Below are 17,172 nucleotides of genomic sequence, written 5' to 3'. Positions count from 1 at the left end.
TACTAGACTTCAATTAATTTATTCACTATGCAAAAGTCTTTTATGATTTTTGTAAATTTATTATATTCTATATTGCTAAATTTTTGATTCATTTTTCTAGGCCTAGAAGGAATGGTTTAATGCTGTTTATGAAAATGATACTTTACAACTAGTTATTATCAGATTCTTTTCTAACATAGTTTCCTAAGGCTTATTTGTATTCTTAGGTTATCATCAAATCCCTGCATTCTCCTGAGTCACTTTCAAATTCAGTAGCTAATTTCTGTAAACTTAGCAGAGGAGTGTAAGTCTGAAAATTATTTAGATTCTTACAAGATAAATGAAAATCAGTGTTTAAGTAAAAAAGTGGAGTTTTATTCATTGTTCTCTCTAATACAGGGGGAGGGTGTTCTGTGATCTCAGGCAGTAGTAGTGTTTGGCAGTGGAGTGAGCCCGTTGCAGATGGCCAACACTTGTAGCTCACAGAACATCTCTTGTCCAGCCATAGGAAAACAAATGTTGTTAGTTGTGTGGATCACCAAAGAACATGTGCTGGAACACTTTTATTAGAACAGGATCCAAATTAGAGTTACTCCTAGTTTGTGGAGAAATTAAATGTACATCCCTATTCAGAGTAGTATTTAAGCAAATTTATAGCTTAAGATAAATGTTTGTACCGAGATTTTCCCTTGCTGAAAAAGGTTTTAAATACTTTCTGGAAAAGGGGAATAGAAAATTGCCTTTTGAGGCAGTGAGCTCTACAACTTATCAAATTCAGAGAGAAGTTCAGAAAGCTATCAATTTAGACAATGAAATTGAAAGCCTTGATGCCAGCTCTGAACAAAGAACAAATAACAAAGTCAGCCTTGATGCTAGCTCTGAACAGTAACAACTTCTGTTTCAAATGTAAGGTGGTTTGGTTTAATTTGTATTTTTAGCATGTGTGTCACTTCACTTACTTCTGTGTGTCTGTTGTATTATCCTGGTCATATCTCATCATCATTAAATTAAGATTTTTTTTTTTTCAGTTTAATTTTACTTTAATGCAACAGCTCAGAAGAAATGCTTTTAAACAGCTGGTGCTGTATTAGATTGCCCAGTGTGTCTTGGAATAAACTGCTCTTAAACTCTCTTCTGCATTTTCCTATGTTAAATTTATGGTTTTCCCATAGTACATTTAAGACTTAATCGTTCAAATTGTATAGCATTCAGCGATTACCATCCATTTCAATAAATGGATAATAGATTATGTGGGGTATTTTTCTATGATGATTCTCACAGGGCTGTTCAGTCACAGTACCTAAGGAGTAGTTTGAGGTACATTAAGTAGAACTGTGAGATGATCAGTTTAAGTCATCTCAAAAGAATTTCAGATTTTAAAATGTGCAGTTCAATATACAGAGAGGCCGATGAATACAGATGCTCAATGGTTCTATACATGCTTTCTCTTTATATACTAATTTCAGACAAATAGGTAGAAAGGCGTATTTCTGAGCAAAATGATGCCATTTCTCTATTGCTCATTCAGAATTAGTGGACATAAATACTTTCCTGATGATGACAAAGAATTTATATAGTCCTTCTGCATTCATCAGCTTGAAAGGCAACAATAATCGCTCACAGCAAAGTTTATTATTCTTAAAACCCTGATCTTACAATTCTAACCAAGAACTGGTCTGTGAAGCAAGATCTTAGAAGTTGTTAGCTTATTAAACTATTTTATACTTTGTATGTCTCCCTTTTTTTTATTTGCAATACTGAAATAGTTACTTAAGTTGTTTGATGTGACTTTGTAGTGTCTCTCTTGTACTTCCTGTCCCACACAGTTCTTTTAAAACAAACAAGGTACCCATTGATCATATTTATGATCCGTTTTGTTATGATTATTACCCACTCTGCATAAAGTCACTAGGCATGGGTTTTCCTGGGTTTTGACAGGATTGGCTTCCAGAAGGATTCCAATACTTCAGACTCTTTCTTTGAACTCCCTGGAGATTGTTGTGTTTTGGTATAGCTAAATTCACACTACAGTGTATTTAATATTGTTAATATTACTATTATCATCTGTCATATACAAGGTATGCAGAAGAGTCAGGAAATATCTGTTGACAAAGATGTTTCCAGCACTTTTGTATTTGAATAAGGTTATTCCCCTGTATATCAAGTTTAAATGATGCTATCACAATTAAGTGCTGGAAATTCAAGGACCAAGATGCAAATAATAAATCTCTTGTACAGTTCAATGGTATTCAGCATTTCATCTATCACAAGTGAATGATTTTATATTATTTCCAAGTATACAAAAACAATGGCTTTTGACAAATACAAATTCTTCCTATGTCATCTTCAGGAGATTCACTTACACTTTTTTGTGTTAGTAGACTTACTCAGATAACTCATGATTCTGACCTTGCTAACACTGATGGAATAACAGAGCTGCATTTTTTAGGAAGTATAGACCATAGGAGCATAATAGGAACAACATAATCCCACTTTATGAACAGATATCAATTAATGATATAAGATGGTATATTCTAATTCTGTGAAGGACCTTCTACTCCTATTAAGTACAAAATCCCCAAAGCAACGTGGTAGGCCTTGCCGGTAAAAGCTGACCAACCGGTCGTCATCAATAAATCATAGAATCATAGAATGATCATATTTGCTTAAAAAAATGAATAAGGAAAAAAAATCCAAGAAAAGTGAAACAAAGAAAAAATGCACTACTTCAGTCACAAAATAGGTGCTCATGGAATATTTCTGATGAAGTTACACACAGAGTAGGTATCAGTCTTGACTGGCTGGTCTAATTGACTCTAATTACAGTAGTATGTATACAGGTTGTCCCCTCTGCCATAGGATAATGCATATCCCCACAATTATGTGCAGTAATTCTGTACTGTAATGCTGTATTATTTTCTTAAAACATATGGCACCTCTAATTAGCTAGACTTTTCTTAAACCCATGTACTAAAACTAGCACAACTAAGAAAGTCCTGTGAGTTTAAGGGGACAAATTGGGTGTGTCCAGGAGTCACTGAAGGTGACCCTGGGACCTCTAAAATTTGTAAATTCCCCTCAGGCTTAATTAAGATGAAACAATATCAAATTATCAGCTTAATTAAGCCATATTTACTTGCACAAGTGAGGTCTTAGGAATAATGTAGTTGTTGGCTTGTTAAATCTGTAGCAAGGAAAAGGGAAAGAAAAGAGGGGAGAAAAGGAAAGAGAGAGAAAAGGTTAAAATATTACTACCCCAGGTTCTAATGTTGTCTTTTAGGATCCCAGAATGGCAGGGGAGCACCGATACTATCCCATGAGTGTTATTTATAAATGAGGGTCCTTCAGGGGAGGAGATTTGTTGTACTTGCACAGTGCCCCTTATGGCAGGTTCTGGAGATTCTGGAAATGAGTCTGGCATCTTAGGGAGATCTTAGATAATCTTCTGTCTCCTTCTGCTGACACGAGTGCAGTATGATCTTTCTCAGTGTGCATATACAGCTGAGCTGTCTGCAAGCTGGTACAGAAAGAGACACTGTCCCACCTCAACGTGACTTGCTCCTTTTTGCAGTTCAACATCTGGAAAAAAATGATTTAAGACATATCATTTCCATCACAGAATTAGTCTCTTACAGGGTCTTCCAAATAGCCAAAAATGTATGTAAAGAGGAATGCCCAGGCTTGTGACTTGGAATTCCATTATAAAGTCACTTTATTAAAAGCTTAATACCCATAGATAGTGACTGTGGCATATAAACTTGGTTCTTTAGAGCAGTTCTCTGCTTAGGTCTTGAAGCGATGATCTTATGCAATCATCTTGGTTCTGATGGTCTTCTGTTTTTTCTGGAAAGAGGTTTTCTTGTAGATGAAGTTTTTATAACTGGGGCAAGTGCAAAATGAAGAGATAATTCTTGAATGTTTAACTTCTCAAAGAATAACAAATGCTAGAGTAGATTTGTTAAATTTATTGTGCTATTTGTTAGCAGACCATACTGTTTGTTTATTATATTTAGCATAAAACCAGAAAGAATAAAAGACTTGCTTTTCTAATTGAAGTAGTCCCTAATCTTCTCCAGGAAGCTGTCTAGTTGCTGAATGTCATTGATAAAAATGAAGGAAAAATTATCAAACTGTTTCTGTTCACTAGAACATAAAAAAGTACTAGAAAGTTTCTTTCTGGGCTCTTTTACTCCTGCTATGCTGAATGGGTTGGTGGGGAAGACACCCAGGAGGAGTCATTGCTGAAGACCAGAGCTATTTTGAGCGTTGTCAACATACACAGCTATTCATTTTACATTAATTTTCTGTGTTATTCAAGCAGCTTTCAAATTAATGTAATCAATAACATGAGTGATGTTTAAAAACCCAAACAAGTAGTAGCAATGGAACAATAAATATAGAAACCTTCTGTATTTGAAATCAAGCTGTCTATCAAACTACAAGTATTTCTAAAATGGTGGGTACTAAAAGAGATATATTAAATTCATTAACAAAATACTGAAAAACTAGATCTGTAGCAATAAAATAGAATCAATGTTAATTTTCTTCTCTTACTTTTTCTTCATTTCTCCCTATATACAAATTTATCTCACCCTATTGTAAGCTGTATACACTGATACAAACATCCTTTGATCATAGTTTCTTATATGTAGTATACGAAAATATTTTGCAGTTGCTGACCTTGAAATTATCACTTCAGCTACCATTCAAATGGACACAGAAATGCAATTTCATCAACACTATAAACACTTAAGCTTCCATTGTCTTATGCAGCTGTCTTGAGGACTGCATGCACGTGTACTTATAAATCTGTAGTACACATGAGAAACAGAGCTTAGAGCAGTTCTTCCTGTTTTAGTGGGTTTTACTTCTGAGTGTTGCCGTTTGTGTTGCCGTCACTTTGTTTCTTTCTGATGGCTCTTATACAAACTAAGATCAAATATTATGACTTTTAAAGGGAAATGTAGATGGAGGCAAGATATGCTGAAACAAGACTTAGATCAGTTAGAGAAAAAAAAATAATGTAATTACCTGTACAATTAAGTTTCTTAAACCTAAATTTTCTTTGTCTTGTATTCCTATCATATGAGTAAAGCTTCTAAAGGTTTCAGAAGCATACAGATAATATAACACTATCTCTGTAGCATAGTAAATGTGTGAAATTACAGTGATGGTGGGCAACATCATGCATGACTTCCTATGAGAGATCCCTTTTATTCATTTCTCATCTCTAGCATGTGTTTTCTAGCTGTGTAGCTTAAGTTTCCATGCAATTTGTCTGTGCTATGATATTTATGCTATTAGGAATGTATGGATAGATGTCCTCCTGTAAGTCTGATTCTTGACATTTATATACTGCTTAACTGCGTGCAAGTTTCAAAAAACAAACCAACAAAAAACAAACCAACAAACAAACAGAAAAGCCTCCAAAAAACAAATACAAAAGCTAAGCATAATGTCCAGAAGGGTTATTTTTCACTGCACTGAGTAATATTATATTTTCCCTTGTGCTAGATGATTTTAAGATTTATTTGAGATGAAAAATTGGGAGATCAGGAAATTGGAGAGAGCAATTTCAGTGAAAATCCTTTCAGCTTACTGGCATTCTTTTGGTAATGTTAGTGTAAAGGAGCGTGCACTTATGCGTGCTTTCTCTGTTTTGAGACTTCTAGTAGAAAGGGATTGAATATTAGTTTTTGTCCTACAATAGTGATGCAATTGCAAGTGTTACGATCATAGTTTTTTTTTTCTGAGCTAACTTTTTTCTGCTCTAGAGCTGCAGCATACAGAAACTGCTTCCCTCTCTCTAAGTTTTTCAATAATCTAGACAGGTTCAAAAAGGTTCCCTGAAGTTTTTATAGTAATATTTACAAGTAGGCTTCTTGTACTGTTGTAAAATGAAACAAGGAATGCTTTATATGTTATATTTATCATTCTAAAATTTTGTTTTCCATTCAATATGTAAACCATTTTCCAGGGGGAATTATCATTTAATTCTTTTGCTTTCCACTTACTACTTCATTTCAGTTGTAAGTCATCAGTGCATTTGGAAATCCTACAGCTCCTTTCTCTGTCTTGGTAATTTATGTAGATTAGAAGCAATAAAGATCTGAGAACCGACTCCCCTGTGACCCTTTTCAGCGCTTTACTTTCTAATCACTTTACTTTAATCAGTTCTTTATCTGTTCCCATGTTTAACCTGAATCTTTCCTGCTTTCATTTTAAGATGAAGACTATCATTTGAGACATTATCAAAGGCTTTATGTAAATCCAAATTATGGTTCTTGTACTATCATTATCAATTTTATTTTTAATCTTCTAAAAAATAAAAAGTGGCTGCTTGTCAAAATCTTAATTTCTTTAAATATTTTATGATGATAAACTGTATTAATTTTAAATTATTGACAATTATTTAACACTCATCACATTTAAATATGTTGTATGCTATTGTGTAAGCTATGATCTTTTAAGGTCAATTTTCTCTACTTGTTTCCTCTCTATGCCATAATGTGTATACACTCACACATCAGTAATGGGTCAGGGAAAGCAACAGGAATACAGTTCTTTTGCAATTTCAGAATGTATAAATTAGAATAGAACTGTTTAGGGTTGTGTTACTTTGATCCTAACAGTTCAGGTGAGACTGATTACTTAGAAAGTGAAAGAAGAGAACAACAAAGCTTTACTCACTGTATTTGATTGCTGTATTTTAGGAAATACATTTAAAAATAATAATAAAAAAATCAGATTTAAAAGAAATTAATTGCCTGCAGAAACTGAGGCACCCTGAGAATAAAAATAATATTTTGGATAGATTGACTGCTCTAAAAAGGCTGTGTAAATGCAGAACAATGGGCTCTACTGGTAGGCGATAGTTCTGGAGGGAATCCAAATGTATCCCTCTTCTTTCCTCCTGGTTGTGACATATACATTCTATTTTTCCCTTAGGGAGATAATGTGTAGAGGTGTTATATATATTTAAAAGTATTATCTCATTATTGTAAAATTCTTTTTGCAACTGCCATTGTATTTGATTGCCACTCTTCATTTTAGAAAGATAGTAAGGTCATCCCAGATGTTCAATTTTTAGATATTTTGAATGCAAAAATCAATATCTTACTGAACTTTGAATGTTAGTTAACTTCTGCTACTCCTAAAACTGTTGCCTGACGATATTAATATAATTATATGAACTATCACTATTCATTATGCTTTCTATTTCCGAAACATATTGTAGACATAATCATATCTTATGAAATGCATGTTTTTTTCATATAACTGGAAAAAAAAAAAGAGAGAAAAATTGGAACGCTTATGCTAAAACAGATAAAAATTCAAAATAAGAGCTAAAATTAAATATGTATTCAGACTTTTCAGTTTAGTAGTTGGCATCTGATCTGTCACAAAGAGATCCTACTGAAACAGCTTGACTATGATTACTTCTGACTGAATCACTTAGAGATATTTGCCTACTTAATCCCACCATAAGTATGAAAGAACTAGAATTAACATTGATCAAAATGATAAAGGTTTCTTTGAGAAGCTAACAATAAAAACGAAGATGATGGCCATGTTTTTCTTATTTTGACTACAATTACATGCAAGAATAGATATGTGTTAGGGATACAAGATAAATGTGGAAGTCACGACATGGTGCCACTTGCTTAAATGATTCTGATAAATTTAAAATTAACAAAAAATTTAAATGCAATAAAATTAATACAAGTTGATTCACGCTCTAGTAGTCACTGTGAAACTATTATAATTGTGGTATATACAATGAAAAGGCCCATACAATCAAATATATGTTGAATTTAGGAGACTGCCAGCATTCAGATTCCACTGTCTCATAACCACCTGCCCAGACAGATGCTGTGATGCACTCTGAAGACTAATAATTACACTCACCCCCCCAATCTACATATTTAATGAAGTTGTGGTTCAAAACCTGCCATTAAACAAAATGGAATAACCATAAAATTGTCCTTCAAAACAATGTTCATACACCAAATTAAAATTCTAACTCTCATTTTTTTTGCTCAATGTTTTCTTGTTATTATGGAGTATTCAGTAGCAGCTAAGTATATTGTTACAGTAAAGAATGGTAGAAATTCCATAAATCATAAATACTCCAAAGACAAGGAACTAAAGCTATTTTAAGTCATGAACAGGCTGAATCTCCTTCTGCCAAAATATCGTTATCAAGTTTTCTGGCAAGAGGTAGGAATTTGGAACATATCTTTTTGTGACATTCCAAGTAGTAATACAGTGTTTTATGTGAAACCAAACATTGTTTTTCATATTTTTCCTTTTTTTTTTCAGTATTTCACATTATCGAGTCTGATATAATGACATAGAGGAGATTTTGAAATTTACTCTGGTTTTACTACTTGAAAAGAGAAAGCAAAAAATGGAACAAACTCTATTAAAAGGTTACTAACTTACTTTTAAAAAAGAAATTTTAATTATATATTTAACTACATTTTAATTTGTTTTATAGAGTATTTCTGAAGGTGTCATGTTTTTTAGAAGTAGTTTTAAATAGCATAGGAAAGAGTGACAAAATTTGTCCTTCCCTTATCTTTAGAAATAGTTATTTTCTTTTCTTCAACCCTGCTTGTACTTTTCCTCTCAAGTACTGCATTATTTTCTACAATGAAACAGAGCTCTGTCAGTAAATGCTTCACTAGTGGCAGCAATGAAACCAGCATATGTTTACCAATGGGCTTCTGCTGAAATTTATACATTCAGGACAGAGTGAAGCATTTCTATCATATGCATATGCAATCTTGGAGGTATTATTTAATGTTTTTCCACTGAAGATAAAAGGAAAGCTTCAGTTATCATTCCTGTAGTTTTTCAGTGATCAAAGTAAACAGAAAACAATTAGAAACACCAAATTGAGAAGTGTTAATCTTAACTTACTTGATGCAGAAAATCTAATGAACCTTTAAAAATAGAATAAATAGCAAATACAATTATTAGTAAATGTTCTCTTAAATCTTTTTTCTGTATGCACTATACCATGCTACCATACACTCAATTGTATACAGTATTTATTATTATGTATTTATTGTCATAACACCTCTGAGTCAGAATTCTATTGTGACATTTGTCAGTTGAAGTGAAAGTGACCTCTACCCCATGGAAGTTAAAACATAAGTGCTAAACATGAGACAGTAGATAGAAAAGGAACAAGATACAAGAAAATAGTGGACAACAAAATTCTCTACAGGCATAGCCACTAGGATTCCAGATATTGTATAAAAATTCTGTAGGTACCACATAAAACAAGTACTGAAATATGCTTAGACTAATAAAGATGTTTTGACCATAAACACAAAAATAAGTGGGAGGTCAGCACTTAGGAGCTACTTGAATCACATTGAGCATAATTTCTTCTATTTTTCTTTTCTTTTTTCTTTCAGTTCTGAGAGCATATCACGTTTCCGGAGCCCTGTGGTTTTCTTGATGAGAATCACAGAAATATACTGAGGGGAACATAATTAACATAAATAAATATATATTTAACTGAATAATGAAGGTGATTTACTTTAGCTGTGCATTTTGAGATATCACTAATAATACCTTATCTTCTTCATAATAGGTAAATATTATTTTTCGATAGATTGACAAAAGGAGCTGCAAAATACTTCAAAGGTAAGGACCTCTTTGAAAATAATATTTCAAATGATCATTTTTTCTGGTTTAGCATTTAGAAAAGTAAATGGAGAATGATAATTCTTCCTGGCTATCTGACTGATAGCAGAAATTTACAGATGGCATTAATCAACACACATAAACTTGAACTTCCAGTGTGTGAAGCTGTGTTTACATATAAAAGACAAATTTTCACTTTTCTCATCTTAGAAAAAATAAATTTAATGCATTTGATAACAGCAGAAAACAGCTTCATGTGAGGAAGTAAAATATTAAAAGCTGGATGCATTATTATATTTTTTCTTTGTGCAAGATTAAAAGAATACTATTAAACTTGTAGTCAATTTTACATGGCTAGGATAGGATACTCTTTTTTTCAATATGACAATCTGCTAACTTCACATTTTTATTTTTTAACTGATACAAATGTCTGTCATTCTTCTCAGAAATAAAAGTTTGACTTCAGTTCTAAAGATTTAATTAATTCTGAGAGTGCTTTGGTTTTAGGATACTTTTTTTTTTTTTACTTTGAAGTGTTGGGGGAATAACTTGGTGTCATATTGTGCCCAGACTGTTCTTTGTCATACTTCATTGTTCTTTACCTACCTCCTGTAGCAACAGCTGATTAACTTTTAAACTGTACTGTCTGCATTTATAGAGAATATTCTTGTCTCTCAAGGTCACAGGTAATAGCATAGAAGGTTTCACTAAAATTATTTTTTGTAAGTCATCAAGTTAGAGGAAATAATATGAACATTTTTGACTTGCCATATACTTGTATATGGTAACCAGAGAGAAAGCGAGAACAATGTTTTAGTGTTGTAGTCCTCATGCACGTGCCTGCTTTGTTTAAAAACGCTGGGGACTTTAAAGAGCCTACCACGTCTACATTTAGCCCATGTCTGAGGGCTAAACAATAGGCAATCTCTTTATCACCCAATGAAACCTCCCAGCTGAGAAATGGAATCAAGAATAGAAAGGAAGACATGTATGTTGAAATGGAAACAGTTTTAATAAAACAAAAAAACCCAATTACTACTACTACCAATACAAACAAAGTTATTCCCAGTGCATGTAGTGGTGGCATAATGAGTGCTCCCAGCAATGACTGCCAAGTGGCAGACACAGTGACCATAGCAGTTCCAGTGAAATGCGGCGGTCACAGCAGCTTAGGCTCTAGGAGCAGATGGACGAGTAGGTTTCTCCTGGAATGGCAGCTGTCAGGCATTCCCTGGAAAACTTCCCACTTACGTACAAAGTGTGATGTTGATGGTGTGGAATATTTCTTTTGGCCAGCTTGGGTCAGCTGTCCTGGCTCCGCTCCTCCCAGCTTGACGTGGCTGTGTACTTGTAAGACATGGGAAACAGAAAAATCCTTGGATTTCATGAAAATAGCATTCTATGGCTGAGCACAAAACTAAACCAGATTGTCTTATCACCTTTAGTCCCACACTAGACAGCACTTTAGCTACTGAAAAGTGCAGTTACTTAAAAATGTAACTTTCTGAGAGGGAAATTGATTCATTCGCAGCCGAAATCAGGAGACGGATGTCATTTAGGCATATGCTTTAATGCATACATTGACAAAGATAGGAAATCCTGTATTAAATAATATTTAATCCTGTATTAAATAATATTTAGTCATACATTTGAATGTTCAATAATTTCATAATTACGTCTACCTCCCAAAACATGGCTTCTGAATTCTTTGTGTTATTGGATGAAAGGGAGGAGTTCTGAAAAAATTCTACAAGCTTCTGGGGACTGTGCCAGGTGTCATCTTAGTGCTGGACTTTTTATGGAAGAAAAACATATAGGTGGAGTTATTCTCGAGAGAAAATCCTGGTGGTCAGGACAGAATATCTATTCTGAGTGAAAAAGTCAGAGGTTCATCTCAGAACATGCTGTATTCCCAGAAAGAGGTCTGGTAGACCAAGATCCCAGAAAGCCTGAAATATTCAGTCTTTCACTATTCTGGCTCTGGTACTCTTATTAATTTTTTATGTGTTTTTTTTGACTTTCTGTCAAAAAATCTTTTAGAAATCCATTTTTTCATTTTGACTGAAATCACAGAGTCTTGTTTGCTGCCTAACTCTCTCTTTGTATTCTTCCAATGCGCCTGCAATTCTTAGATTAATTACAAAACTCCAATTTACAAGTAGCTTATTATACTTTGGAAATTATGAAGGAAATTATAATATTACAAAAGGCTGACTTTTTTGTGTGTGCAGATGTGTTGCCAAGTTTTCTCCATTTTTTGCATCTTCTTTTCAGGTCTCAACTTTCTATAGAAATGTAAGTGATGAGATAATTTGATACTTTACCAAGTAACTCAGGTCCTGCTGAGATTTAAATAAATGTTGGCTAAGTGGAAATGTTTCAGTGCAAGTAGAACAAAAGAAACTTAAAAGTAAAAAAATAAGAGACAGTTTCAAAAAGTAGTAAAAAAGTTAATAGAGAAGAGTGAAGGAGGGAAAAGAGAGGGTACCATACTCCAAGGTCCTCTTTCAATGCTATTGCAGATGCCCAGGAAAAAATATTACTAAAGACAAAGTAACAGGATGACAAAATACATGCCACATTTCTGACAGATGCAGCTATCTGTTGAAGAAAAAGCCCAAACTCTATTCGGTTTAGGAGATAAAAGGAGGAATAGGACTGATGACATTACAATCCTCTTGAGAGGTCTTGTTTTGTTTATTAAATAAGCCACTTCAGTAAGATAAACAAGGAGAACTGCTTAGTCTGGCAGTGTTAATTGATGCTGTCCTGGGAGTTTATTGTTATGTATTACTCTTTTTGTCCTTTCATGTAAAGATGTCAGTACGTTGTACCTGACAGAACGTATTGTAAATTATAAATTATTCTAATTGGAGTAGAAAAAATTACCATCAATTCTTGCTACCCTGCATATCTAAGGCATGACTGTAATTTATACATAATATTAATTCCCAAGTATCAGGTTTATTTTAGGGTATAATTTAAATTAATACTGTTTCTATGAAGTGCTCACATGAAAAGTAGTTTTATTCCATCAAGTTTTGACACTTAAGGATGTATTTCCCCATACAAATACAATGAACACATGTAAACATGTATATGATAGTAAATGAGGACAAGAGATGAAAGGAATGGAGTTTTTCAAGGTTGACGTGAGATGCTTAAAAGAGAGTTAACATAGTTTTGCCCTCTTCCATGAGCATCACTTGCATTGACAGCAGTGCTATAAACCAAAGACAGCGACAGAAAAGGGTGACTATAACTTTATTCTGTCTGTTATATTATTTCATGAGTGAGTGCATGGAATACAAGGATGGGCATGCTATATCTAGTAAAGGTGGTTATAGAAACCTGTTTTCTCCATATTTTTTTTGTATTTCTGGGGCATGAAAAGTTTTGCAGAAATTTTAAAGCAAAATGAATAAATTTTATTGCAGTGAATTACTTCAGTGATGCTATTTTAATCCTGAGAGCAATTACTTCCAAAGAAGATAGCTCTCTATCCTTCCAAATGCCATTAGCATATTCAGGTAGTTTGTAGAAATTTCAATATATAAAACAGTTTGGAGAAGTTTTTTCTTACCTCTCAAAAAAAAAAAATAGTTGTGGAGATTTTTTTCTGAATTTCAGTAAAAAATTGAAAAATAAATTATATGCCAATTATAATCCTGTTGTCTGCAGTACAATTGAACAATGAAATGTGTTTTCTTTTGGGCCGAACCTCTCTAAGCTGAACACTTCAAATATTGGTCTTCCTGGTAAAATGCGTTGGAAGTGCCTTTAGGGCAAATATGCTAAATATTTATTTATGACATGGCTTATTGCCTGTTTTTTTTCTCCCTAAAGGCACATATATTAAGTACTAGAGCATTTCAGTTACTTGTTATTTACTGCCTACGCATTAGGAAAAATTATGAATTCAAGCATGTACCATCCATTTTATTTAAAACCTCATTTGCCAAGCAGGTATGTTTGTAATCTGAAAAAAAAAATAAAAAAATACCGCCAGCATTTTCAGGTATGCGATTAATTCTTTTTCTTTAAGACAGAAATAACTGTTGTAATGGGAAAGAAAGGATCTGGGCAAACAAGAATCTCTTTACAGACTTATGTAATGATTTTCAAAGGATTGAAGTGACTTGGGAGCCTAGTTTCAAGAAAAAATCAATGTGACTTAGGAGGTGATGTCATTTAGCAGACAAAATGACCCGGGGCAAGCACCATAAACACACTTAGGCCTTGCAATACCTAATATTCAGAACAGCTGTAGGCACCTGCATTTCTTATATACTGCAGAACAAGTTAAGTGCCTGAGAACAAGATCCACAGTCAAGAATGTATAGAGTCTAGCATCATGCTAACACTGAGAAATATATAAAAAAAAATTAAATGTTGTCTTGTTCTTTATCTATGAAACAAGGTTTCTTAGTATGAAAATTACTTCTTCTGGAATTTTATAAAATAAAAATAAATCCCAACTCTTCTGTTGCATAAATTTCTTGGCCCTTCAGTCCTTTCTTCACTGAGAAGGGTTGTCAGCCTCTGGAACATACTCACCAGGGAAGTAATTGAGTCACCATCCCTGGAGGTATTTAAAAAAGGGGTAGACATGGCACCTAGGGACATGGTTTACTTGTGGATTTAGCAGTGTTACTCTTATGGTTGGACCCAAGTTTTTTTTTCCAGCCTAAATCGTTATGTGACTCCTATTGAGTGCCACTGAAGTAGCAAACTGAGGCAGAAACCTCTAGCCTTTTCCAGAGGAGTTGTGCCCTGACTGCCACCTCTTCTTTCCTCCCCAGTTGAAGGTACAAGATTCCAAATTTATTTTTCATTACAGAATCCCCATCTTGGCTATTCATTATCTTGTATAGTAAGGGTTCCTCTTTGAAATCTTCTGCTGTCCTCACTTACAAGCATGTCTTGGAGCTTTCTATTATTTCACAGTTTAGCCTTCTGATACACAATTTTAAGATGCCGTATAATAATTGCTAGCACAAAAGACTTGAGAAAATGGCTGTCAAATGTTTCAAATTGTTGCATAATTTGTAGACTGTAGCTGTCTAACCTAAGGACACTCTCAACAATACATCAGGAATAAATGATAAGCTATGCTTATTTTATGGCACATAATTTAAGAATTTAACTATGGACTCATTTGAGTATTACATTATTCTACTTGGAAAGAAAATTATTTATATTATTATTGCCAAATGCTGTGACCTAGTCAAAGTAATTTAAGGAGAGAGAATAATACACCCAACTGGCAATGTTTACTTCTGAAACTCTCAGAAATGGAGATCAGAATTGTTACTGCCAAAGCAGCACTGCCTATAGCTACACAAGTACCGAAGCATCTGAAACTTACTTTGCTGCATTTCAAAACCTATACGTTTTCCAGTTTATTTGTTCAACTTCGTTTTGCAAAGTGAATTCTTCCTTGCAGCCCCAGCTTTGAATTGATAAGTCAGCCAAGGAAGGGTTAATATGCATGCCTTAGCTTTTTGTTATATGCTTTTGACATTTCATTCTTATACTATCTTTCCTCATTCGTTCTATCATGTATTTCAACTGAGCGAATCAAATTAAAGCTGAAAACAAATTTGCTTTTCTATCTCTTTTTGTTAGTACCTGGAGGGCCTCAAAGTTTCAGGAATTGTACATCTAGTTCATTGACTGCAGTAAGAACAACTCCACATTTTGCATATACACTATATATAAGCCATCGGGAGTGTCTGTCAGGAAGAAATGGAGCCGTAGTGCATATCTAAGCAGGAAATAAAAAGCAAAGCAGTGTAAAAATTAAGTCTTTCCCTCTGAAGGTGCTTGCTTATTCCATAGATAGGGTGGGATGAACGTCCTCAATGTATTAACTAGGTATGAGGCTTAGTCTGATATGTTCCTGTTGGTTCCTCCTTTCACCCTCCTCATGCCTAGATTCTAATTCTCTAACACACACATGATGATAATATCAATCATTCTGGCTTCTGAAGTAGTCTTTCATACGTGCTGGTATGTCAGACATACTGCGTTGAATCAATGTTGGGGTTTGATATTTTGTCACAGAAGTGTCTGTAAAATTTTGCATGATTAACTCCTGCCAAGAACTACTTTCTGTTGATGCATTGCATGGTATTTCCTTCTAGTAACTAACTGAAAATACTGTGCATAACATCACCATTTTTGCAGTCTTCATACTTTAATGAGCATATTTTCACCTTATAATCTTCAGGCTCTGCTAATATTTTGTTACTTTTTACAAAGATCTGTTTCCACTGATGTTCTCTGATTGTATCACATGCATTACATGTATAGCCTAAACATCGCTTCCTTTCAGCAGTCTGAAAATACTAGAGTTCACACTTTTTTTTGTGATTGGTTTCCTTCAGATTTTGCATGATTTATGTTCCCATTATGATCTTCATCTTTATTGTTAAAAGCACGAGCCTCTTACAGCTGACACATTTTCAGTTAGACGAACAATTCTTCCCTTCACTTTTATATGCAGACATTGTCCATAGGCTGATATTCCTTATAAAATTTGTCTCTAACAACACCACATGCAGGTGATTGTTTCCCAAGACTAGGTTGTGTGAGTTCTCTGTCAGACTCCTGCACTAAACCTGCTGCAGTGAAGCCGAAGAGACACACACTCTGTACAAAGCAGAGAATTTACTCTCCAAGTCTTAAAAATTCATTCAAAGACTTCATTATTATTCAATTTATAATGATAGTAATGCTTTTAGTTTGAATTAATTTTGCTTAAGTCTAATAAACAAAACCTTTCTAGTATCTATCTCTTTGTCTGGTGCTGCGCTCAGCCCTCCAGGGCCACCCTGGCTCTGAGGCCAGTGGCTTCAGGCTGAGGGAAAGGGGTTATGAAGAGCTGCTGCCATCCCAAGTCCTCCAGCAGGAAAAGGCTGATATTCAAAGTGGTGAGGTTCCTTCCCGCAAAGAGTTATAATGTTTAGGATTAAGATTTCAAGGTCAGCTGGAGGACATTATGGTTTTTTTTAGTCTGCTCTGCATCCTGCTCTTTTGGCATTAGTTTGCAATATTCACTGTATGTATGAGTTATGTTTTACACACCTGGGTTCTTGCTCTTTGTCCTCCTTCTCACGCTTGAAATTGTTCTGCCTCTTTCCCACACTTTTACTTCCTTAATAACCAGGAATTGGCTGTGGTTGGGTCAACTGTAACCCTCTGGTATCTGTTGGTGCCTCTACTTCAAGGCTTCTGTTGTCATCCTATCCTGTGTCTGTATTCCCCAAGCTAGCAGTTTAATGAAGGGCCACCAACAGCTCTATACAGAACAAGTAATTCATGCAACTGTTAGTTAGGAAACATTTATAACACTAGGCTTCACATTTCTTCACAATGAGAGCGGTGAGGCACTGGCATAGGTTGCCCAGGGAAGTTGTGGCTGCCCCATCCCTGGAGGTGTTCAAGGCCAGGTTGGATGGGGCCTTGGGCAGCCTGATCTAGTGGGAGGTGTCCCTGCCCATGGCAGGGGGTTGGGACTGGATGATCTTT

The 17,172-nt window shown here is 34.5% G+C and overlaps 1 protein-coding gene across 18 annotated transcripts in view; it reads left to right on the top strand.

Moving 5' to 3' along the window:
* The window catches only part of TENM3 (teneurin transmembrane protein 3), a 1,341,795-nt gene that overhangs the window by 184,832 nt on the left and 1,139,791 nt on the right, over nucleotides 1–17,172 (top strand). For all 18 annotated transcript variants that reach the window (XM_054065057.1, XM_054065066.1, XM_054065065.1 and 15 more), the window contains exon 3: nucleotides 9,587–9,639. The gene's annotated coding sequence lies outside the window, so the exon portion shown is untranslated. The remainder of the gene's footprint in view (nucleotides 1–9,586; nucleotides 9,640–17,172) is intronic.

This window comes from Cuculus canorus, chromosome 4 (genome assembly GCF_017976375.1).
Source record: "Cuculus canorus isolate bCucCan1 chromosome 4, bCucCan1.pri, whole genome shotgun sequence".
NCBI classification, from domain to species: Eukaryota; Metazoa; Chordata; class Aves; order Cuculiformes; family Cuculidae; genus Cuculus; species Cuculus canorus.
This window is presented reverse-complemented; position numbering and strand designations above follow the sequence as displayed.